Raw genomic sequence first — 26,665 nt, 5'->3', positions numbered from 1 at the left:
GTCCATGTTGAATTGGGACACGCAAATTGGAGACGTCGATTACTAAAACACGTTAATGGGCTAAAAACACGTTAATGGGGAATATCTATTACCAAGACACGCTAATGTGAGCTGTTTACACCACGTTCGTCCCGTTTTTTGGTGACCATGGATGTTGTTGTCAGGAAATGAATCGAGTATTAACCATATACAGAGCTCGTGGTGGAGGTCTATACAGTATATGGTTTGTTTGTCTTATTTATTTGTTTTAAGTTTGTTTACACTGTATTACCATTCTAGATACGTTTAATTTTGTATTTATCTTCTCATTTTAAATTCTCTCTCTCTCTCTCTCTCTCTCCAACCTCTACCTAATCGCATTCTTTGGCCGGTATTCCTAAGCATGTGCATCAAGACATTAGTTTCAGAAGGCATTATCCATTACTCTCCATACAAAGGCATATGGTATTCCTATAGAGGCAAAGCTTAACCCACACACATTGGATTACACAAGAAAACTCATTAGACACAGTAACCATTAGCTAATTAGGCACTCTAGATAACCTATATTAGCATGCACGTAATGGGACCGCGTAAACAGCATCTATTAATATCTATGTATATGGCCCATCTATAGACAGCATCTATTAACCTCTATACATGGAGGAACTACTATAGACAGCGTATGTTAAGGTTCATGTTAAGTGGTGCCTCTAGACAGAACTACTATAGACAGCATAATAGACAGCGTATGTTAAGGCTCATGTTAAGTGGTGCCTCTTGACAGAACTACTATAGACAGCATGATAGACAGCGTATGTTAAGGTTCATGTTAAGTGGTGCCTCTTGACAGCATCTTTTTAACTATGTATAAAGCTGTTGCAGGGTTTGGTTCATTTTCTTCCATGTATAATCAATGTATTTATCTCCTGTATACATATATATGATTCATACATATATCCCCAGTGGAATATATAAATGGATTCTTATAAACAACAACAATTGGCATGTATTTTAAGAATCCCTTTTAAATTAACTTGTATCATTAGTGGCAAAAAAAAAAAACTCAGGAATATTCATGTACTGCATATACCAATACATGTATATACATATATATTCTCAATAGCTATATATCCTCAATGACTATTTCCCCAAACGCCTCATTCCTATTCCGAGTGCCCAGGAATCAAGTCATCAATGAGGCTAGAGAATGACCCCTCAATTCCCCTCTGCTCGTCCCCTCGAGGAGATGGGAGGGCTGGAGGATGACCCTAGTGGAAATTAATGTATATGTATGGCGTCCCTATGAGCAGGGTAAATTGGTCACTCCTGTGTTATGGCCTGAGAGAGATTACCAGGGAGATAGTGAAGGAAGGGGGGGGGGGGTCATCCATGTATCGTCTCTTTCTGTCTTGTCTCTTGTCTGTCTCTTTCTGTCTATCTCTGTCTGTCTGTCTCTCTCTCTCTCTCTCGCTCTTCTTCTTCTTCTTTTGATGTGTATGTCCGTATGTTTCTCTTTCTCTCTTCTACTTTTCATCCTATTAGTTTTCTCTTTCTTCCTTTCTCTCTTTCTTCCTTTCTCTCTTCTCTCCCTCCCTTTGTCTCTTCTCTTTCTCTCTTCCTCTTCTTCCCCTAACTTAACCTAATCTGTCTTCACTTATATTCATCCCCGTGTTAATTACCGTGTTTATCTTCCGAATTAATGTATATCACTTCTTAGTCTCTTATCATTAGCATGTGGGAGTATGTTAGTAGTATACCCTCCTCTCCCCGCGTGTCTCACATACTCACACGCGCGTGCACTCAAAATACTCTCCATACTTTTATTACGGACTGTCTTCTCACTCACCCTTAAAGCGAATGAGTCTTTGAAGGAAGGTTTGAGTGATTACCAATTACGTACTAATTAGCGTGTGGATTTTTCTTATTACGTAGGTGATGCTGTGTGTGTGTGTGTGTGTGTGTGTGTGTGTGTGTGTGTGTGTGTGTGTGTGTGTGATACTGTACACATAGGGTAAGGGAGGGTGGTAATGTTTGCACGCATTTCCCGCCTTTCGCGTAAGTGGCGGCGTTATGGCGTTAAAACCTGCGGAGTTTCACGCCCTTCTTCCTGTTTTCTCGTCACCTCTCGATCCCTAAATCTCTCGTTCTTCCAACCCTCCCCCTCACTTCGTCTCCTCTTCTTCCTCCTACTCACACAAAATTCTCCTCTGTCTCACCCCCCACGACCCTTCACGTCCTCCGAATCCCTCCCCACCCCTTTATATCCAACCCCTGTACCCTCCCTCCCTCTCTCACCCTGACCCCACCCACGCAGTTAGCCGCGTACGAACGCATCCGAAAACTTTCTGAGAGAGAGAAAAAAAACCTCAAGACTACGACTTTAACAAACAGTTTCATAATCCAGAACTAAGAGAAGTCGAAGAACTTCCTGAAGTTAACCTTACGAGGGAAAAAAATATATAAATATTGACTGGTGAATTGGGATTATGTAACACATATATAGTGAGAGAATTGTGGCACGTGTTGCAAATTGTATTACTGACCATATATACACTAGCCTGGGAGTTCCATTTGGCCAGGGAACGGAGGCAGGACTGGACAAAGGCTCCCCCGTTAACGACATTACGGCCCCGGAGAGCCAATCACAGGGGAGGATTTAAGTGTGCATTAAAGTCTGTCTAAAATTATTAGCACCGGTTTCCACCAATGAAAACCACCGATTTTGTGTCCATTCGCCAGAGGCTTCTTTTCCCAAGTTCGATTTTAATGGTTCACTTCCTCTCATTGTTTATTCGAAGCTTCACAAGAACTGAACCATCCAGTACTGTCTTATGGCTAATTTTCCGAGGCTTTGTTTATGATGAATTAAAAGGAGAATGGTAATAGTGAGGAAGAAGAAGACGATAACGAAGAAGAAGAAGAAGACGATAACGAAGAAGAACATGACGAAGATAACGAGACGAAGATAATGATGATAAAAACGACGTAATGAATTGTAATAAAGTGACGTGATTTATATGAAAGGGGAATAAACTTCTGCTCGTGTAACATAAAGTGTAATGACTGAGAATTATTACGTATAAAATGTCAATGTTGCAGCGGCTTATGAGCTTCTGTTGGGTTAAAGGTTGAAATGACTTAACTCTGTGTTGCTGAGGTGTTGGCGGCGAGGGAGGCGAGGAAAGGTGGCGAGTAAGATGAGGGAGAGCGGCGAAGTAGGTGTGGCGAGTAAGATGAGGGAGAGCGGCGAAGTAGGTGTGGAGAGGAAGGTGAGGGAGAGTGGCGAGGTAGGTGTGTGTTAGTGTGGCGAGGTAGGTGTGTGTTTGAGTGGCGAGTGAGGCGAGGGAGAGTGGCGAGAAAGGTTGAAATTTCCCCCTAATTAGTGGATAATGTTATTGGTGTCATCTTCTGCTGTTTATTATTATTATTATTATTATTATTATTATTATTATTATTAAACACAGGATACACTCAACCAACATGTGGTAACTTCTATAAATTGTAACTATATCACAAACAGATGTTATTCAATGCATCGTATATAATTATATATCTCCCGCTGTGTCCTGGTGTGTGTTGGTACAGATGGCTACCACAGCACAAGTTTTCACCACAGTAACAACCACAGTAAACAGTTTAGAATATATATATATATTTTTTTTTTATACTTTCTTCATTTCTTATTAATATTTCAACTCGGTATATTTCTAATTCTCAGATCTCGGTATAGTTCAGTATATATCGGTATTTATTTAGAGTTATATACTGTATATTGGGATAATTCTCACGAGGCCCAGATAGCTTAGTCGCTGTTGTTAAGAGATGGACCTAACCTAGCCTAGCCTAACCTAACCTAACCTAACCTAACCTATCCTTTTCCTTCCAAGATTCTTTAGGAAATATCAAGAATTTCAATGGATCTTTACCTAGAAACTGAGTAAACCAAACAGACCCCAGTACACCACCCTGCAAGACGCCGTAGATTAAGTTCTTGAGTAAAGATGAAATTAAATCTTAAAACTTTTAATTAATTACTTAGTTTTGTTTCTCAGTGTTTTTAAGTTAGTCAGTTTTAATCTTTGTAATTAAATGTATGAGAATAATTTCAATGCTTGGATGGTTAGGTTATGTTAGGTTAGGTAAGGTAAGGTTACCATCGTTTCACCAAATCACCATCACTTCACCAAAATCACCATTACTTAATCCAAATCACCATCACCACCTCAAAATCACCATCACTTACCAAAATCACTATCACCTTTAAATCACCATCACTTACCTAAATCACTATCACCTCTAAATCACCATCATTCACTAAAATCACCATCACCACCTCAAAATCACCATCACTTACCAAAATCACCATCACTTAACCCAAATCACCATCACACACACCTCTAAATCACCATCACTTCACCAAGCTCACCATCAATATAATCACAGAGACACCATTACCCGGAACACTGTCATTCTACTGATGAAACTGAAATCCATTACATTTACGATTATTTATGTATTACGTTCATTCTTTAATTAGGGGAGACGTCAACCGTAATTAGTACAGGTAATTTGGTTAAGGGTCGGGGTGAGGGGGCAGGCGGGGGGGATGAGGGGGGCGGACGGGAGGTGGGGTAGAGGGTAAGGGATGGGCGGGGGTGAGGGGTAGGGGGGGTACAGGTAAACCCCTAAAGTCAGCGCCAGGTAGATATCAGATAATTAATGGTAGTTGTAAGGTGACTATACCTTTGTGTGAGTACCTGTGAGTATTGACATTTGAGTACCTGTGACTATTATATTTGAGTACCTGCGGCTATTGACTTTTGAGTACCTGTGACTATTACCTTTGAGTACATTTATCAATTATAATTTACCTTTTCTCTTTCGCCATAATTCCTATTTATTTTCACTTCCCAATTCCTTTATTTTCACTTCCCAATTCCTTTATTTTCACTTCCCAATTCCTATTTATTTTCACTTCCCAATTCCTTTATTTTCACTTCCCAATTCCTATTTATTTTCATTTCCCAATTCCTTTATTTCCATTTCCCAATTCCTTTATTTTCACTTCCCAATTCCTTTATTTCCATTTCCCAATTCCTTTATTTCCATTTCCCAATTCCTTTATTTTCACTTCCCAATTCCTTTATTTTCTCTTCCTATTACTGAGATTTCTAGAAGTATTTTCGAATTTCTTATTGCTATTGTTTACATGTCAAAGAACAGCTGTTGTTTCATGTTAATTGTGTCTAGGAAATACTTTTGTTTTTGTTTGTTAATTAAGTATAGGAGTAATAATGACTTTGAGGTTAATTACCGTATATAAAGAAATTAAGTATTTTTAATTTTTTTTGAATTTTAGAGTTTTATTGATGCTAAAGGATAATTATTTCATATATAGAACTTTGGTGATTATTAAAGGATAATAATTTAACGTGTATGATAACACTCCTAATAATTGTCTATATTTTTGTAATATATACCGAAAAAAAACCAATTTACTAATGAAAATAAACCCAAGTAGTTTATTCTCAGAACGCGATTTATTTTTTATATTTGTTTTTCCTTTTTAAACCGGAAAGAAAAAACTGTTGCTGGGTTATAAAAGTCACTATAAATTATGCGCAAATTAGGGTAGGCCTATTTGACTCACGGCCTACGAAATTTATGCATCCGCTTTTTTATGTTTCTGAAGACGATGATGCTGGTAGTGAGGTTGTTAATGGGTGGTGGTGGTGGTGGTAGTGTTAGTAGGCGGTAGTGATGGTGGTAGTTAGTGGTGGTAGTATAGTGGTGGTGATAGTGATGAACTGAAAGGATTATGGTGATAGTTACTGAAAGAGAAGGAAGAAGAGTCATCGATTATGATGGTGATAATGGTGCCACAATACGAGTTGGTAGATGATGATAGTGACGATAGTTTATGGTGATAATAGATGAAGAAGAAGAATCATAATGGTGATAGAAGGATATAGTGATGGTGTTATGATGGAGTACTGCACTCATGATGGTGATGGGGGATAGTGATGCAGGAGGATTGTGGCGTCGGGCGGGTGTCCTGGTGAGAGACGGGGAGAGAACCAGCGCCACTATGACAAGCCAATAATGAATGGTTGTTTGCCGACAGGTTTTTCACGCGTATAGGAGTGGTGACGGAGTAATGGTGAACCTGGTGACGGGGTAATTGGCTGTTAATGATGCCTCGTTGATGGTGAGGGGGTGATGGTGATGACTTTTTGGAGATGATGGTGAAGATGATGACTTGTGGAGAGGATGATGATTGGTGGTGATGGTTAGTGACTTGTGGAGATGATGATGGTGAGGATGGTGACTTAGACAGTTGATGATGATGACAGTTACCTACTCTCCCCCTCCTCCTTGTTCCCCCGACACACACACACACACACACACACACACACACACACACACTCTCTCTAACTGGCCTTGATCTCTTGCATTCAACAAGCGAGATGACCGGATGTGAATAACAGTATCACTATTCCCTCATTGTTACGAGCCGGATAGTTTAGCTGGTCCTTGCCGGAAGACGCTCGTTATATGAAGGAGACTGTTGTAAGATGGTGGTCTCTTGTGAAGGAAGGTCGGCAAAGTCATGGGGAAATAATCGCTATAAAGTTATCTCTGAGAAATTGTTTATTAAAAGATTGTTTTAATGAGGTGGTCACTATTAGGAGTGAATTTTGTTAACGATAAGGTCGCTGTAGAGAATAGATTTATATTAGTGAAGTGGTCCTTATAAAGAGGTTTTTGCTTTCACGAATCGGTTCCTGTAAAGATTGGGTTGTAATAACGAGGTGGTCGCTATTGGGAGGTTGACGCTGTAGGGAGGTTTTGTTATATGTAAGGCGATATTTATAATAAGGTGACCGCTATACTGATGCTTTCGTTTATACAGGTGTTGATAGCGCTAATTATCACCTTAATCACACAGGTAAGTGATGATAATGACGGTAATTACGATCATTTTCATTACCGTAGCGGGTGATGATTACAATGATAATAGTGATGATGACAATGATGATAATCTCGTAGATGATGATGATGATGATGATGACGTAATTAACTCCAGCAATGAGCGATGATGATGATGACCCCAACACCCGAACAACCGACCCGTAGCTGTGGTACATAACAAGAGCGGGATTGAGGGAGAGAAAGGGAAGGGAGGGGAGGGATTGAGGGAGAGAAAGGGAAGGGAGGGGAGGGATTGAGGGAGATAATAAGGGAGTAACAGATAAGGGAAGAAGGGAGATGAGACTGATGTTGTGTTGTGGTGGTTGCGGCTGCGGCTTACCTGCTAGCTCCCACCTGGCCACCACAGCGACTAATAAACGCGATACAGATTACTCTCACGCGGGTTCCAATTAACCCCCGTGGCCCAGGTGTCATTATTAAGCCTTACCTGTGTTGTCTTGTTCTGTCCTGGCTTCCGCGTCCCATTCTTCTGGGGGGTTTTTTCCTGCGCCTTTATTATCGTTGTTTTTTTCCTCCTGTTTTTCCTCTTTTATCGTATTTTTAGTATTTTTCCGCTTATCGTATTTTTCTTCCTTTTCCGCTTTTATAATTGTATTCTTATTTTCATTGCATTTTCTCTTCCTTTTCTCTTTTATTATCGTAGTTTCCTGTTTTATTATTGTATTTTCCTCTTTTTTCCTCTTTTGCCATCGTGTTTTCTCTCTGTTCTCCTCTTTTATTGTCGCCGTTTTACTATTTCTCTTCTTTTTATCGTCTTTCTCCCTTTCTCTTCTTTATTCGAGTAACAACACGTCATTCCAAACGTCATATTAACTTTTCTAAATTACTACAACGTTTTGCTAAACACACGCACGTACATATACACACACAAACGCACATATACATACACGCACGTACACACACGCACACATCCACCACAGAGCACTCGTATACAAACAGCCACACACACACACATAACACAAACACACTCACATATCACCCAAACACATACACACAAACAAACTCACACACACAACGCACCACCCTACGCCTCAGTAATTATCATCGGCAGTCCGCACCGTTCCCTGTATCCACAAGTGTCTAAGACTATCCACACACTAGACAATTGGCTGTGCTTGTTGATAATTAGTAGCCGGTATCCGCATAATCCCTTGTTTGTACACGACTCCCCCAAACCACTCCAATATATCAGGTAAGCTTCAACCCACCCAGCCGTGTAAATTGAACCAGGGACAATATGGCTGCAGGCACAGGCTTACTGGAAATCGAAGGGGTTCTGAGACTACAGATGTGGGATTGAGTCCACGCTCACGATGGGATCTTGTTTTGGAAGTGTGTTTATTTGGGGTTGTGTTGCCTGATTGATGAATTTATATATTTTGTACCCCATCCACCCCGCCATCAGAAACACATTGATGGTTTGTGTTTCCTAAGTGTTGTGATATTAATTTTCTCGTATTGCTTTGATAGAAATGTTATTAAATATTATACATATCAAAGGAATTATAATTTGTTACGTATTTAATTAAGAGCGTATGTACTGTATGTGATTAATGATATTTAATTCAATATTTACATAATCACACTTACAGTAAATATATAAGGTGAATTAATTGTTTACTTGGTATTATATCACTGTATATACTAGTGGGTGGGTCGTAAGGTCTGGCTGGCGGGGACGCTTGAATGTTTATCTCTGTTTACAAGCGTGTACTTACAACACGTAATTATGGGAATTCAGGTTGAGGCAGCAAGAATATTGACTTGTTTATGGCTATTTAGAAGTATGTACGTGTGGGTAATGAATACAGGTCGCTGGATTTTAGTAGCAGAGTAATTAAAACTTTATAACGATAAGGAAACTTTTACTGAAGCTAACTACTGGCGGTAAGAGTATTGGAATGTTTATTACTGTTTAGAAGCATGTGTTTACAAGCAATAACTATTAGTAGCAAAGCGCCGCCAGCATGAATATTTGAGTATTCGTCTCTGTGTAGAAACATGTACTTGGAATTAATAATTAGTCCTTACCTGAATACTGATACATTTATGTTTTTGTTTTTTTAGAAGCATATACTTAACACTTTATGATTTTTGGTAGCATGTTCGCGTAGTGAGAATATTGGAACGTTTATTACTATTTAGAAGAATGTATTTTCATGTGATACTTATTAGCGGTGAGGTTCCCGTGGCAACAATATCGAGGAGGAAGGTAGTCTGCCCGCCCTGACTCTCCCCATCCCCCACCCACGCTGCGCCAACTAACTCCCGATGGGCTGTGAGGCTGTCTGCTCCATCGCACCTACACGGGCTCTACCATCAAGTTATTGTTATATATTAATGTCTTCTGAATGACCTGCAACACACCCCCCCCTCTCCTCTCTCTCTCTCTCTCTCTCTCTCTCTCTCTCTTTCTCTCTCTCTCACTGGTTTGAGTCCCGCTGCCAGCCAATGATTCGGGCGCCCCAAGTCGATCCAGCTGCAGAATGGGTACTATCTTGGGAGGAGAAGTGACGGGAAGTAGAGTTGCAGCGTTGGACGTATTCATTCCCTTCCTTCTGTCCTGAAATATTCCTCTTCACTGTGTTCCTAACGGGTAGTCAAGTGCAGGGAGATCCACTTACACTTTTTTTTTTAACATGTGATGAATTTGTTTTAGTCCCGTAGTTGAAATTAGTAATGATTAGTGATTATTTTACTGAAATCGGGCGGGTCCGTGGCGTAGATTTTGTAGTTTTTTTTTTTAGTATTATTTTCATTTTGTATCTGTTTATGTTTCATTTCTTTGTTATTATCTGTTTATTGTATTTCCTTCTCTCCCTCCTTCCTTCCTTCTCTCCTTCCTTCCTTGTCACCCTCATACTCCTACACTACTTCGCTAATCCACCTCCCACCCACCACCACTTACACCCAACACCTTCAACATCACCGCTGAATACCTACACCAGCACCTACACCTTACGACTAATACACTACCCCCTATACTAGAAACCCCCACACTCCCGCACCCCTCCCCCACACTCCCACACCCCCCATACCCCTCCTTGCTCACCCGTTGTTCCGTGTTGGGGATAGAATAAGGAACTAATTTCTCGCCAGCGATGCTTTATGTGACAGCCGGGGTCCAGGTTCAATAATGAGTAGATTCGGGGCTCCTGGAAGAGAAGATATGGTGGGTGTCTTTTATTAAGGCGAGGAGACGCGAGCTACCAGCCTCCCTCTCTCCCTACTCTCCCTGTACTCTTCCCTCCCTCCCTGTACTCTTCTACCCTCCCTCCCTACCCTCGCCTGCCTGCTTCCCTCCATCCACGTCCTCCCTCTCTATTCCCTTACCTCCCCCCTACCCCCCCCCCCGTCCCTCCCTGTCCTCCTTCTCTCTTTCCCTCCTCCCTTTCCTTCCTTCCTTCCCTCGCTCTCTCTCTCTCTGTTTCTCAATATGTGTTAATAATTTTTACTTTTCTATGGAGGAAAGATAAGAGTTAGTGGCCATAATGAAAGAATTAATTACGGAGAAAAAGAGTAATTAAGGTAATTGAACACCTTAGTCTGGGAACTTTCAATTAAATCTTCCCGAATTTGATAAAAAAAAAAGAAATCCCAATTAGAAAACGTTATAGACCCGACCTATACGCGTGAAACCTGGACTTAAAACACACACACACACACACACACACACTCAATTCCTTAACAAAATTAAACCTGACTTTGAAAACTTTGAAAACCGGCTTTAACAGCTCCAAAAACCAGGTAAAAATCCCTAATTAATATGAAAACGCAAAGAACCAGCTGAGAGAACTAACTTAGAAACCCGACGACGTGTGATCTAAATTTTGAAGCCGGACTCAGCGGTAGTCCCTTTATGGTCTCTGGTCACCGATGTGCCAACCCAATCATAAAACGGGAAATTCATGTGGCTGCTTCTGATTGGCTGAAAATGTCCCCGTAATGAGACAATATTGGGGTTTTCTGTGGAAGAGTCGGCCACTGTTGTTGGATGTCGTGAGATTATTAAACGAATTCTCAGTTTCTCGTGTCTAAGAGTCTCGTTTATTGCTCTCTCTCTCTCTCTCTCTCTCTCTCTCTCGCTTTTATTATTTCAGATTAGGATTTTATGTTATGCGATATTTTTTTTTTAATTTTTGTGTGACGTCATAAATTGCTTATATGTGACGTCATAAATTACTGAGATGTGACGTCATAAATTTCTGAGATGTGACGTCATATTGTTGGAAGGAAGAAACGAAGAATTTGGGGAGAAGAAAGATGACAAGACGAAAGATAATAAAGAGGGAGGAGCAAGTGGAAAAAAAAGTAGAAAGAAGACAAAAAGAAGAGAAAGAAGGAAGGGAAGGGAAGGAAGAAGGGAAGGTGGGCAGGGGTCATTAAGGAAGCACCGGTGAGCCGCGGCAGATCCTGGGAGACGCCTTATTACGACCCGCGTTCGAACCCCTCCAACACCACCACCAGCATACCACCACATTCATCCGCCTCAGACGCCGCCACTCACCTAGACCTACCTGGGGGAAAAAAATAGTCTTAGCATCCAGCAATCTCTCGTTCCATCATCCACCAACGTTCCATCATCCACCTACGTTCCATCATCCACCTACGTTCCATCATCCACCTACGTTCCATCATCCACCTACGTTCCATCATCCACCTACGTTCCATCATCCACCAACTTTCCATCATCCACCAACGTTCCATCATCCACCAACGTTCCATCATCCACCAAGGTTCCATCATCCACCAACGTTCCATCATCCAACAATCTCTCGTTCCAGCATCCAACTCCCCTTCCTTTTACACCAAGTTACATCTGATATTTTTAACTTTCTTTCTTCCTCCCGTAATTAAGAAAACAAGACGATTGATCAGCGAGAGAGAGAGAGAGAGAGAGAGAGAGAGAAAGAGAGAGAGAGAGAGAGAGAGGTCAGCAGAAGGCACAACCAAGCAGAAGCAGAGAGAAAAGGTCAATCCCAGCAGAAGTATTAATAGCAGAAGCGACAACAGAGAGAAAAAGAAAATACTACTACTACTAATAATAATAATAATAACAATAATAAAGCAATACTGTATTAAAGGTCCTCTGAGCTATGAAGACTTAAAAGCCACGTGGGGTTAAAACAGCGGTACATGATTCAATAACAGCGGTACATGATTCAATAACAGCGGTACATGATTCAATAACAGCGGTACATGATTCAAAAACAGCGGTACATGATTCAATAACAGCGGTACATGATTCAATAACAGCGGTACATGATTCAATAACAGCGGTACATGATTCAATAACAGCGGTACATGATTCAATAACAGCGGTACATGATTCAACAGCGGTGCATGATTCAATAACAGCGGTACATGATTCAATAACAGCGGTACATGATTCAACGCAGTTCAATAACAATAACAGCGGTACATGATTCAATAACAGCGGTACAATAATTCACATGATTCACAGCGGTATGATTCAATAACAGCGGTATGATCAATAACAGCGGTACATGATTCAATAACAGCGGTGCGTGCATGATTCAATAACAGCGGTACATGATTCAATAACAGCGGTACATGATTCAATAACAGCGGTACAATAACAGCGGTATTCAATAACAGCGGTGCATAACAGATTCAATAACAGTGATTCAATAACAGCGGTACATGATTCAATAACAGCGGTACATGATTCAATAACAGCGGTACATGATTCAATAACAGCGGTACATGATTCAATAACAGCGGTACATGATTCAATAACAGCGGTACATGATTCAATAACAGCGGTACATGATTCAATAACAGCGGTACATGATTCAATAACAGCGGTACAGGTGTCAACAAAAGAGGACGTGTGTAGGGAATGGTATGAAGCAGCAGGTGACTCACTGACTCACCACCACCAGCTGTGAAAATAACAATAGTATCTATAGAGTCAGCGGGAAGACTAATAAGCTATCACCACGACTATTGCTACCACCATCGCTACCACCAATAATATCTTCGCTACCACCATTTCTACCATCACTTCCATCACTACCATCATCTTTTATCACCAACAACACCACGACCACAACTCTCACCATCTCCAACACAACCACTACCACCATCTCCAACACAACCACTACCACCATCTCCAACACAACCACTACCACCATCACTACCACCAGCAGCATCAGTAGGAGCAGCAGCGGTGATGGAGACGAAACCAATTATGAGAAGCGACATCACGGAGGGGGATGTTGAGGCACCACGATAAATCTCTCAGCTCTTTATTACAGGGGAAACTGCTTATCAATTACTGGCTCGTTAAGTCTGGGGATTATGTGCACTACTCTTGTTAATGGACGATTGTTTCAGGGGTGCTTCGTCCCTACCTGTTTAACCCTCTAATTAATATGACATTCTACAACCTCCACCGTATTGATTTTTAACCTCATCAAGGGAAAGTCCTTTTAATTTATCACCTCTTCGTGTGTCTCTGGTATATTCATTTATCTTTTAACGTAACTATGAGGACGGAGTAGGATTCACGCCTCGGTATACAGGAGTAATGAACGTATGGTGGTGTGTACAGTATATGGTCAGTTTCAGTTCCGGTGATTCCTTCTGTATAGCCACCTCGCTGACCAATCATCAACTGGACATCCCACCGCCAACCAATGGGAACCAGTTGGCCGGAGTGACGTCACCCATTGCATCATTAGTTCCGGGGGGGCTGGACGCTGGCCATTGGTCAGCCGAGGTGCCGGGTCTAAGAGCACACACGTTTTCTCTCGACGTTCATTTGTTGTTTCTTGAGATTGATGACGTAGATGAAGGCAAGCTGCAAGAAGAACCCGCTCCCCTAATCGATAAATAAAGAACTCTTGATACCTCCCTTAGCACCAAACTCTCTCCTGGACAAAGAAAACGATACCATTTTCTCCTTCCTTTAACCTCCACCCCCCCCTTCCCCCTTTCCTCCCCCGATGAATGTTGGCTCCTCCCCCCGTCCCCTCCCCCACCAAAAACAAAAAAACAAAAACATGCCACATTACCAGACCGAACAGAAGACACTCGAGCAGCGTTACATTACCCATGCAAATCCTGCGTGTCACTGCAGCTCTTAGTCCCATGAAGGAGACCCACAGACCGGACGAGTGACCAGTGAAAGCTTTGAGGGGGGGGGGAGAACAGTGAAGGTGTTGTAGGAGGGAGAGTGTGTGTGTGTGTGTGTGAGTGAGTGTGTGTGTGAGTGAGTGTGTGTGTGTGTGTGTGTCCTGTGGTCTACCTCTTTCTTCTCTCGTGTTTACATCCTTTTATGACACGACTTGTCCCTCTTGTGGTTGGTGGCGGAGGTTGTCTCTGTGTTGTGATTGGTTGTAGGGGCTTGTGTGTTTTGTTGTGATTGGTTGTAGGGGCTTGTGTGTTTTGTTGTGATTGGTTGTGGAGGTTGTGTGTGTGTGTGTGTGTGTATATACGTCTGTGTTATGATTGATAAAAGAGTTGCATATTGGTGTCTGTTTAGTGACGACCGGGTTGGCAGGGTGAGTGAGTGTCAGTGGGCGGGGGTGGGTGTGTGGGTGTGGGTGGGTCGGTTCCTGTTGTTGGCCCACCCCCCGTCAGTGTGGCTTTTGTTCATGGTTTAAGTGGTGTGTTTTAGGGAGCCAGAGAGCTGATAAAACAACTGGTTTACTAGAGAGGATTGATAACAAGGTGGGTGGTGGTTTATGGGGAGGGTGTTGTGGCTAATTGACAATGGTTGTGATAGACGTTGTTGAAGGTCGTTACTGTGCGCGTGTTACTTATTCAGTGTTTCTTAGTCAGCGTTATATATGAGCGTTACTTATTCAGTGTTACTTATTCAGCGTTACTTATTCAGTGTTACTTATTCAGCGTTACTTATTCAGTGTTACTTATTCAGCGTTACTTATTCAGTGTTACTTATTCAGCGTTACTTATTCAGTGTTACTTATTCAGTGTTACTTATTCAGCGTTATTTATTCAGCGTTACTTATTCAGCGTTACTTTTTCAGCGTTATTTATTCAGCGTTACTTATTCAGTGTTACTTATTCAGCGTTACTTTAAACCGTTACTTAGACGATATTTAAACAAAGATAAACACAAGATTATTTTTAATTATCTTACTGTTAATACTCATAAGACATTCCCTCATGCCTTAATAAACTTAAACAACTATAGTCATGACCCCTTAACTACCTGATGATATTCTAACAAGCAATTCGTATTAAATTTAACTACCGTATAGGATATCCCCAATGAGGTTTTTTTTTCTCTAGTTAACTACCGCAAGATAACCGTCAGGAGTTAATAGGAATTACTCATCTACCGCAAAATAGCCGCATCGTCCCTTTCTTAACTATAATCAACTACCCCAGGATAATTGTAACAACCCATTCTTAACTACACATCTACAACAGATAGTTTGCGACTTAACTGCCCAACTACGACAACAATGGCTTAAACGTAAACCCTCTGTGTGTCTACATTATTACAGCAGTTTAGTTTAAATTAGCCATTTGTAACTATACCCAACTACCGCAGTATAGCCTAAACGAGTCTTTTGTTAAGTACCTAACTATCTATGGACTCCCCCCCCATACCCACCCTCTTCACCCTCCCCCCCCCTACCCTTACCAGCCACTACCCGCCATCCTCTCCTCTCTCCCCATACCTTATCTTAACGCTCCTACCCTATCCTCACCCCTACCTTTTTCCTGTCCTTCAACCCTATCCTCACCCCTACCTTCTCCTACCCTTCCCAACCCTATCCTCACCCCCCTACCTTCTCCTACCCTACCTTCACCCTCATCCCCCTATCTTACCCCTCCTATCCTATCCCCACTTCACTCCCCCCCTACCCTACTACCCCTCCTCCTACCCTATCCCTTGTTGCGGTCAGCCACACAGCCCCCGAGGGACGAGTCTCCGCTGACCGCCGCCTTTTGTCCCCCCCTAAGGACCCTCATTGTGGTCCTTCTGCCTTGTTATCACCCGCATTATGCTCCTATAGCCTTAATGACTCGTTCATCTCTCTTTTTTATGAACTGGAGAGCCCAAAAGATACATGACACACTGAGAGTCCTCTTTGAAGCCCGGGTTGTTTAGATGACCACAAGGGACGTCTGGAGTGAGCCAAGGCGGAGGAGGAAGGAAGGGGAGGAGGTGGAAGGAAGGGGAGGAGGAGGAAGGAAGGGGAGGAGGAGGAAGGAAGGGGGGAGGAGGAAGGAAGGGGAGGAGGAGGAAGAAAGGGGAGGAGGAGGAAGAAAGGGGAGGAGGAGGAAGAAAGGGGAGGAGGAGGAAGGAAGGGGAGGAGGAGGAAGGAAGTGGGGGAGGAGGAAGAAAGGGGAGGAGGTGGTAGAGCAGGTCTTCAAGAGCGGATGGCGTGACCTATTGAAGAAGAAAGACACCTTCATGAGTTTTTATACCACCGTCAGGAGGAGGACCTATACCTGTTCATTAATAAGTGTTCTGGGGTGCCAATGATACGTCAGGATGGTATATATATACAGCCCGCAAGGTGTTTATTACAGGTAGGTTGACATTGGAACTCTTAATTACGGGAAGCAATTGAAAAGTTTTTGGGTCAGAGTAATTAAATGGTCTTAGCGTCAAGGTTCGATGGCTGACTGTCGAAATATTCTCAAGGAAAGTTTTTTTTTTTGTTTTTTTTTAGTTAATAAGATAATGTTTGTTATTTATTGAGTTCATGAATATTACTGTTATAATTGACCTGGTAATAGATAGGTCTCTCTCTCTCTCTCTCTCTCTCTCTCTCTCTCTCTCTATCTCTATCTCTATCTCTCTCTCTCTCTCTCTATCTCTCTCAGTCTCTCTCTCTCGATATATACCTACTCCTATCTGTATCTCTATGTCTGTCTCTCTCTCATAACTCTCCACCCCGTAACTCTATCTTCCTTCCTCTGATGAGAAGAACTGTGACCAGCTTCAGCATAGACTCCCTGCCGCACTTAGCGTCAGACTTGGGCAAGTGGTCGTAGATTGAGTTATGAAATTAGTTAGCGGGGGAAGTTTCTCAGCGATCGCATTCCTCATCATCGTTAAGTGTGTCGTTGCAAGAAGTTACTGGTAATTGAAACTTCATTACAATATCTCTCTCTCTCCCCTCTCCCCTCTCTCTCCCCCTCCCTCCCTCTCCCATCCTCCCCCACTCACTCTCTACCTCTCTCCTGGCTAGTTCCCCGTCCCCCCTCCCATTCCTCCTTTCCCTCTACCCTCCTCTCCCCGCTAGACCCCATTTCCCATCTCCCTCTCCCCTCCTCTCTCCTCTTCCTCTCCTCGATGATGCTGTTACGGGTGGATTATGGATGACTTAGCATCGTCAAGGATTGGGAGATGATTAGATCATTGAGTGGCCGGATTGGGGGGGTGGAGAAGGACTTGTTAGTTGTGGGCTTCTCTGGTCGGATCTTGATTGGCTTCTTGCAAGTCTGGCGAAGAAGATTACCATGTATAACTGTTGTGTGTGTGTGTGTGTGTGTGTGTGTGTGTAAGATAGATAAGATTGGCGATGGAAGGGAGGAGGAATGTTAGAGGGAGGGTGGATGGGTAGGTAAGTGAAGGAGAGAGTGCAGGTAGGGAGGGTAGGGGGAGTAGGGAGGGAGGGAGGTAGGGAGGCAAACTTTCCCGAGTTGGACGAAAGTTTTTAGCTGGCCATCATTTAGTACTTACAAGCTGCTGACAAGGCCATGAAAGTTCAATATTAAAGGTCGGATGAAGAAGGAGAGAGAGAAAGAAGGAAGAGAGAGAGAGAGAGAGAGAGGGAGAGACATACAGAAAATGAGACAGATAGAAAAACAGTGTTTGTGTGTGTGTGTGTGTGTGTGTGTGTGTGTGTGTGTGTGTGTTTCTCTGTCGTGCTGCACCCTGGCGGAATGTTGACGTAACTAAAGCCCCAAACAGCAGGAAAATAGGAAGCGTTAAAAATATCTACCAGAAGGAAGGAAGGAAGGAAGGAAGGAAGGAAAGGAGTAGGAGGAGGTAGGAAGGCATTGTTCCATACTCAGGTTTTAAGCATCAAAGCAATTGGACTCGCCATTCACTCTCTTATAAACGTAATTAACTCCTGCCTAAGTAAATGTCTTGTGTTGGTGGAGCAAATCTTGGCACACTTTGAGAAAACGCTACACTGCCAGACCCAGGAATTAAATCTCGAATTTCACATAAGCTCTTGAATGACGTCTGTTATTAGTATACAAACAACGGGAGGGTAAAATGCCCCTATGGAATGCTGCTTTAGTTTATGCACAGTCGGAGTATATACGCGGCGCACCTCTCTCTCTCTCTCTCTCTCTCTCTCTCTCTCTCTCTCTCTCAGCATCTCTTCATCTCCACAGACTTTTTCATCTCCCGTAATCTCAGCGATATATTTCCCCATCGATGGATTTTACTATTTATTACCTTAATTAATTGATCGTTTCAGATTCACTAAAAGAAATCGAATGAAAAATTTGAAGAAAAAAATACGGAAAATCACATGACATGTTTTCAGGTATCTTGATTTTTTCTCGTAAGATGATGATGATAATAATAATAATAATAATAATAATAATTCAAATAGGTCAGATAATTAGGTGGATTCTCTTGCATTGAAAATAAAGTGTGTGTATTTGTGTGTGTGTGTGTGTGTGTGTGTGTGTGTCCTCGGCGTCTCGAACAAACACTGTAACGCTTGAAAATTACCGCGTCCTTTGGCTGTACCTAGGTGAGTTTTTTTTTACCATAATATTTCGTCACTTTCCAATACCTTTCCCACTAATACTCTCGAGTCATCATGGCGGCTATGTTTACCTGTGACTATACATATAATTTTTTTTTTTTATTTTGATCGAGTAATTGAGTGTTGATAGATTTGGATATTTTGTTTTTCGAGAGAGTTTGTAGTTTGCTATGAGTGTCGGATTCTGAGACGTTCAAGCCATAGAAAACGTAGTGCGGGTTGACGGGGAGGAATTAGGGGAGCACCAGAGCAGAACGGTTTTCTCATAAGGCGCGTGGCTACCTACCAACGCATGCGCACGCCGCCGCCTCCTGCCTCCCGTGTATTGTGTTTTTGTTGTGTGTGTGTGTCGTAACGTTTCTTCCTCCCTGTGACGCATGCGGACCCCACCTATCAATAGACAACTTCCGCGCGCTACTCTTTCTTGTAGTACCCTGATAACGCATGCGGTCCCCACATACCGCATAATAGCTTCCGCACACTAATGTTTTTGGTGTCCTGATAACGCATGCGGTCCCCACCTACCGCATTGCTTTGGTCATAACAGACGGATATTTTATTTTGTTAACGCATGCGCACAGTTTCCATATAATGCGCATTCCGCTTTTTATTTGTTTCCCTCAGTGTTTGATCCTTAACAACGCATGCGCACTTTATTTCAGTAAATTTTTCTATTTATTTTTCCTATTGAGTAAATACATGAAGCTATTTCTGCTAGTTACTATAACCTTTTACTGTCGCTTTCTGTACTTGTCTTGTAGATAGATAGATAGACAGATAGATAAATAGATAGATAGATAGATAGATAGATAGATAGACAGATTACCTAACATAGGCTTAAGTTCTCATTAACCTTGTAAACAAACCACACATCTCAAATTACTTTTAAAAAAATCGAAAAAAAAAAATCCAATTTTTTTGGTCAAATTTGATCAAACTTTTCTAGGATATTTCTTTATTTTTATTTTTTTTTGGTGTTTGTAAATTATTAAGAGTCGTGTTCTATAGTGGATTAGATTCGAGTCTTTTACCTCTTTAAAATTAATCTCTGAGTAAATATTAAGGTGGGTGATGGTTTAAGTACGAGTTGTATTACATAGATTTACTGTTTTGGTATGGTGTGTGTGAAGAGAGAGAGAGAGAGAGAGAGAGAGGTCTGGTCACAAAGAACATGCCAACAATACAACGTTAATATCCGCGATTGAGAATTTAGATAAATGTTTCTCCGTGTGACCTGTAACACAACGGTCAGTAGCCAGCCTGCCCACCCCCGCCACCCACTCCTGCCCACCCTCGTCATCACCCTCCTCCTGCCCACCCCTGCCACGCTCTCCTACCCACCCTGTCACCCCTCTCCTGCTCATCCTCGTCACCCTCTCCTGCCCACCCTCGTCACCCACCCCCTCTCCTGCCCCCCTCGTCACCCCTCTCCTCCTGCCCACCTCGTCACCCCTCTCCTGCCCACCCTCGTCACCCCTCTCCTCCTGTCCACCCTCGTCACCCCTCTCCTCCTGCCACCCTCGTCACCCTCTCCTACCCACCTCGTCACCCACCCCTCTCCTCCTGCCCACCCTCGTCACCCTCCTGCCCACCCTCGTCACCCCACCCTCGCCCACCCTCGTCACCCACCCCTCTCCTCCCCCACCCTCGTCACCCTCTCCTCCTGCCCACCCTCGTCACCCCTCTCCTCCTGCCCACCTCGTCACTCCCTCCTTCCCACTCTCGTCACCCACTCCTACCCAACCCTGTCACCCTCTCCTGCCCACCCCTTGTCACCCACTCTTCCTGCCCATCCCTGTCACCCACACCCCTCCCTCCTGCCCAGCCTCAATCCACCCCTGCCATATCATCTGCTTTGGACAAAAAGACCTGGGCCATTGTCACCTACCACCACCCCCACCATTACTACCACCATTACTACCACTACTACCACCACCATCACCACCATTACCACCATCTCTCCACCTCGAGTCACTCACCACCACCATCATCCACTCATTACCCCCACCCACTACCCTTCATATCCACTCCCACCCACTCACTTCCGTCCACGTCCACACACACACCCACCCTACCCTCACCACATACCACCCCCACACACACTATCCACCCACATACCATCCCTACACCATCCCACCTACTCACTCGCCACACCCACACACCCACCCTACCCTCACCACCCCCACACACACTACCCACCCACATACCATCCCTACACCATCCCACCTACTCACTCGCCACACCCACCCTACCCACCCCACCCACCCTACCCACCCACCCTACCCACCCACCCCAGATCAATTTTATAGTTGCTTTTCAAAATTTTTTCATTTGTGTTCAATGTTCACTCGAAGCTTTTGTGTCAGCCTGAGTAACGAGGGAGTGAACTAACAGTAACGTAGGAATTTATTTTATTCTATTTATAATCGTATTGTTCTCATAGTTACATTCTTTATTGTATAGTTTTACCTCCTATTACATTTATCAGTATTGTTATTATCTTTATTTATCTTTGTTTGTTTGTTTCATCGTTATTATTGTTTTTAATTATTTTGATATTTCTAACACAACCAGATTTTGTCCATGTTAAAAAATAAATACTTGATAATATTACTTCACAACGATTACAGATTATGATGGGAAGTACAATAAAGTATAGGTACCGATTTTATGTATAATTGTACATATAAATGAGAAAGATATGTACTTAAACATGTATATATATACTAGAAAATAACATATAGTCTCGGACACAATTCCCTGGACATTATTGGCAAATATGGAAATCTGTGAACTAAAGGGTCAATTGGATTCAGATTTAAAGACATATTACCCAGATTTATCGCTATATTAACGTGTATTTTTCCTTAGTTGATATATCTGACATGATAATAAAACACACCCATCAGGTATATAAACTACATATATGACTCATTATATATATGTATCCGACTATACCTAAAAGAACGCCTTGGACACTGTAGGTTTTCCCTCTGTATATATTTTTTTACAGTCGTGTTTTGAGATCCTATGTAGTGTGAGTGAGACAGAGGTAGTGAAGGTTTACCAGAGACCTATACCGGGACATGGAATGGGGTTCTCTGATGGGGGGATGGGGAGGGAGAGGTAGTTGGATAGAAAATTGAGAGGATAGGGGTTTTTGAGGAGGAATGGGTTTGTGTGATGGGGTTTGAGGTTATGTGATGGGAATGAGGTTATGTGATGGGAATGAGATTATGTGATGGGAATGAGGTTATGTGATGAGGAATGAGTAAATTGGAGTCATTGTAATTTCCTGGTTTATTTATATATTTTTTCATTATTGTGTTTTAATTTATACTGAAGGTGAACTCTTCATTCCTCCTGTACACGCTGAAGGTGGACTTCGTGTTTAACGCAGTGTCTTAAGAGAATCCCGAAGGAGGCGTCTTGGTCACCCTCGTTGTTGTCATCGTCAATTTGTTTACCTTCAGTAGCCTTAAACAAAAGAGCATCAACATCCGCTCCTATATGATTAAAAAAATATATATTATACATTTATATATGCATACATATATACACGGTGTATATTTATGTGTATGTGTGTGTGTGTGTGTGTGTGTGTGTGTGTGTGTGTGTGTGTGTGTGTGTGTGTGTGTGTCCTTTTCCGCCTTCCTGAGTGAATAATAATGATGATGTATAGAACAGTATCGAACAGGCCACAAACAGTACAGCCAGGCAGCAAGTTGACGTCAAGATATACACACACACAGACACACACACACACACACACCTCATTGAACTTTGCTACAACAAACAACGATATTATCACAACAACAATAACACCTCTCAACACTCAGCTATCAGGAACGACACTCCCACCAGGGCTACACTGACACCTGCAGCCCCACGTCAACGCTGCCACAACCATGTCAACCTCCCCCTCTAACGCCTTTCTTCTCTTCCCCCTCTCCTACCCCCTGACCAACAACACCCTCTCTTACACCACCTCTCCTCCTCCTCCACTTCCTTCTCCCTTTCCTCCATCATCACATCCTTCCCTCCACTACACCAACACCTGCACCACCACGTCAACGCTGCCAGAACAACGTCAACATCCCCCCACCAACTCACCCCCTCCCCCCCAATCATCATCACCTCCACCCCAACCCTTCCTCCGCCCCCGGCAAGGGTCGTGGGCGCGTGGCCTGACACTGCTGCTCAATAAAGTGTACTTACGCCCATTTGTGTCAGTTGCCAGCTCATCACGCCCCTTCCGAGCGCCCGCCACACCGACTTCGAGGTGGTAAACGATGGTTGGCACCTCTAGACTGCGTGCCACCCACCCACCCTCTGCCTCATGGCCCTCGACACTCTCCCTAAAACTACTGAAGGACGTAAACTGACCTGACACTATAAGGGGGAGAGATACAGGTCTAGGTAGCGAGGCTGGGTGTCTGTATGTGTGTATTTGTTGACGCCACATACAGACAACAAACACAGAGGTCGTTATACAGGTGATGTAATGGAGAAAATGGCTCCGTGTATTGTCTGTGTTTGTCATTAATACACAAAAACTATTTATATTGGAATCAAAGTGATGCTCAAATGTAATATTTTTTCGGGAGTGATAAATGTCTATTTCTGTTTACCGAGTCCAAAGCGACGGTAATCCACAGTAATATGTCTATTCACACCGGCGTCATGATTGTAGTTACATGTCTGACACAATTATGCAAATTCACAAAACAAACACTGACCACACAGGGGCTTTTATTAGATAAAATGAGACCGTGTGTGGGTGGAGGGGCGTGGAGGTGGCTTATGGGAAGGGGAGAGGGGTGAGAGGGGAGGGGGTAAGTGGGGGGATGAGTTGTTGAGTCTGAGAGGAGGGGGGGAGGGAGGGTGTCACTGTGTTGATGGGAGATTACAATTGTTCATCACGTCATCTCTGCTGGACACAACCCACATCTGCTTCTTTTGTTTACTTGTGTGTTTAGGAGCGCCGCTTGTTCTTGACGGTAGACGTGGACGGTAGAGAAACTAACGGATGACTAATGTAGCGGTGAGTGACGTCTTTATTGAGCCGTCCGTCTTAGGGACCTCCAGTGTAAGTGATGACGAGTCCCTTGGTTAAAACAAACACCATACCAGCCACCCGCCCTGTCCTTAGTCCCTCAGACCCGGCCACCATGGGTTTGGACACCACCCTAGCTAGGCTCTTAGTCCTCCTACAGGTGACGTCTCAGTAAACTGGACCTCCTAAGTTTGTTTCGTGATTGCTGACTAGATATTGTTCCTAGACGTCTGTTGCGGTCTTTGGGACACACTAGACCTCTTCTAGTGTTAGTATGGACGGTCTTAATTCGAAAAAAAGTCTCTGCTTATTTAACAAGTGAGTTTCCCACCGCATTAAGCATAAATGTGTTTGAACTTTCTTTGAAACTTTTTTATCTCTGACTTGGCTGAATTTTAGAGGGACTCGTGACCTCACTGGAGCTGTGTTGACGTCGTCTAGGGCTCCATTCCTCGTCAGTGTGTTTCAAGGGAACCCCGTTGTCAAGGGATCCCTTCGACCTCACTAAGGCTCCGTCGTCCTCGTCAAGGGCCCCTCTGATGCCACTCTGGGGGTCCGACAAGCAGACAAGACAGCCTGGAGAGCCCGGCCGTATTTCCCGTGTTTAGCTAGAAGGGACGACCATCACGGTGATTTTAGGCTCAAATGTCTGGGCAGGAATGTCACAAGGACTCGAGGTGGCCGGCGGTGGGTGTCGCCGGCGGAGAAAACATCCTTATGTGAGGGAGATTTTAAGATGAAAGTCGCCCGCCCAGTGGAGAAGAAAAGGTCTTGTTTATTTGGATCAGATTTTTGGTTTAGTGTTTCTGTTCTAAACGAATCTTAGCAACCTCGTGCGTTGTTTGCTTTACGAGACCTATATCTCTCTCTCCCCTCTCCCCTCTCCCCTCTTTCTCTCCTCCTCCCTCCTTCTCTCTCTAGAACCTCCCTCACACGATAAGACATTAAAAAAATAAACCTTTTAGTCCATTTCCGACGCACAAGAAATAAAAAGTCGCCCAAGTGATTAGGATGAGAAACTCGACTCGGGTGTGATTTTTGGTTCTAAGACCATTTTCTCCATCTGGGTCAGTATTTGCCGAAGATGCTCCAAGCAGCAGTGATAAATGGAATTCCTTCCCGGTCACTTGGCAAGGTGGAGATGCTCATCTTTCACTACGCTCTCCTCCTTGTCTCCTGGCTGGGACAATCCTACTCGTCCTCCATCCTCGTCATCCATCCTCCCCTCCAAGCCTCCTTACTCCTCGTCCTCCATCTCGAACCCAAGCCTTCCTCCTTACCCCCCACGACTCCTACCTCCCCCCATCACCACGCCCTTCATCAACTCCTCCTTCCATCCTACGCGTCTCCCAATCTTATTTTTTTTATACTTTAATTTTTTTCTCTATTATCATTCTTTTCGTCATTTTATCCTCCAGTACTATTCGTCCTTCGGCCATTTCTTCCTTCCACTCTCTGCTGGACGATACAGCATCTTGTCTATAATCAATCTCTACCGCCCAGCCCATCCCTCACTTAGCCCTCCTCCATTCACCTATCTACTCTCCACCTCTCCTCCACACACACACGCCTCCATTATCCACCCTCCATCACCCACTTCTCCACCAGCAACACCTCGCCTCCATTATCCACCCTCCATCACCCACTTCTCCACCAGCAACACCTCGCCTCCATTATCCACCCTCCATCACCCACTTCTCCACCAGCAACACCTCGCCTCCAGGGTAGTACCAAGGGTGTGATAAACGCCGTATTTTGCTAATTGTGTTGTATTTGGTGGGGACTTGTGGTGTCAACCCTCCCTCCTCCTCTCCCCACCTTCCAGCCTTCCTCCCCACCCTCCCCACTTCTCCCCCCGCTGTGGTCACCCCTCGGGCGCCCGCAGCCGCACTCTATCTGCGGCCAAGAGGGAAAATGAGGCGAAGGAGGAGAAGGAGGGAGAGGCCGAAACTGATGAATATTCAGATATCGAATCGAAAATCATATTATCAGCTTAGCATATCTCGTAATTTCGAGAGACTTTCTCACAGAGGGAGACACTGCGAGATAGAGGAAGGGGGGGGGTCGCATGCCGCCATCTATCGGTTGTTGTCAGAGATGCACGAGCAGCTGTGGCAGACTTACGAGGGCGGCCCAGCCCGGTGATCGATCAGGACAGTTGTCGAGGGGTGCCACTTTTAAATTGGACCCCAGTGACTATTTTTCTTTTCAAGTGTGAGATCTGGTGGTTGTGGTGGGCGACAATACCCCCCCCACTCCCCTCCCCCCACCCTCACCCAATTCGTCATATCGCCCGGGGCTTCATCCCATTGTAAGACCACCGCGACACCTCAGTCCATGTGAACTTTGTTAATGATGTATTTTCACATGGATGACCACTCGTACCCACAATGATGGCCCAGCTAGCCTCTCTACCGCAGCAGTGAGTGTTGACGGCTGCTGACCGCACTGTGATAAAGAGATAAACAGTAGAATGTAAATACAGGTGACATTAATACTCTGGTAATAACTTATACAAATTAACTAATGACTGTAATTAAATAAACTCAGGTAGGCAGTACATAACACAGGTAGAAATAGATAAATAATGAATAAAGGTAAAAAAGGTATAGATATACAGTATAGTAATTAGTCTTTAAAACAATGAATAATGTTAATAATGATAATAATAATAAACATAAAAGGCAACACTGAAGATACCACAATTAACACATTAATAATACAGTAAAATAACAACAATAATAATAATAATAATAATAACAATAATAATAATAATAATAATAGTAATAGGAAGAAGAATTTGAAATTTTGGTGATTAGAAAACCGAGAAAAAAATATTTATATATTATTATATAGCAGAGCGAGAGCACAGTCAAGTGACCCGGAAATA

At 43.4% G+C, this 26,665-nt stretch overlaps 1 protein-coding gene across 2 annotated transcripts in view; it reads left to right on the top strand.

Moving 5' to 3' along the window:
- Positions 1-26,665, top strand: part of LOC121875464 (B-cell lymphoma/leukemia 11A-like) — a 92,487-nt gene that overhangs the window by 3,130 nt on the left and 62,692 nt on the right. The window lies entirely within an intron of this gene.

This window comes from Homarus americanus, unplaced genomic scaffold (genome assembly GCF_018991925.1).
Source record: "Homarus americanus isolate GMGI-L3 unplaced genomic scaffold, GMGI_Hamer_2.0 scaffold40333, whole genome shotgun sequence".
NCBI lineage: Eukaryota > Metazoa > Arthropoda > Malacostraca > Decapoda > Nephropidae > Homarus > Homarus americanus.
This window is presented reverse-complemented; position numbering and strand designations above follow the sequence as displayed.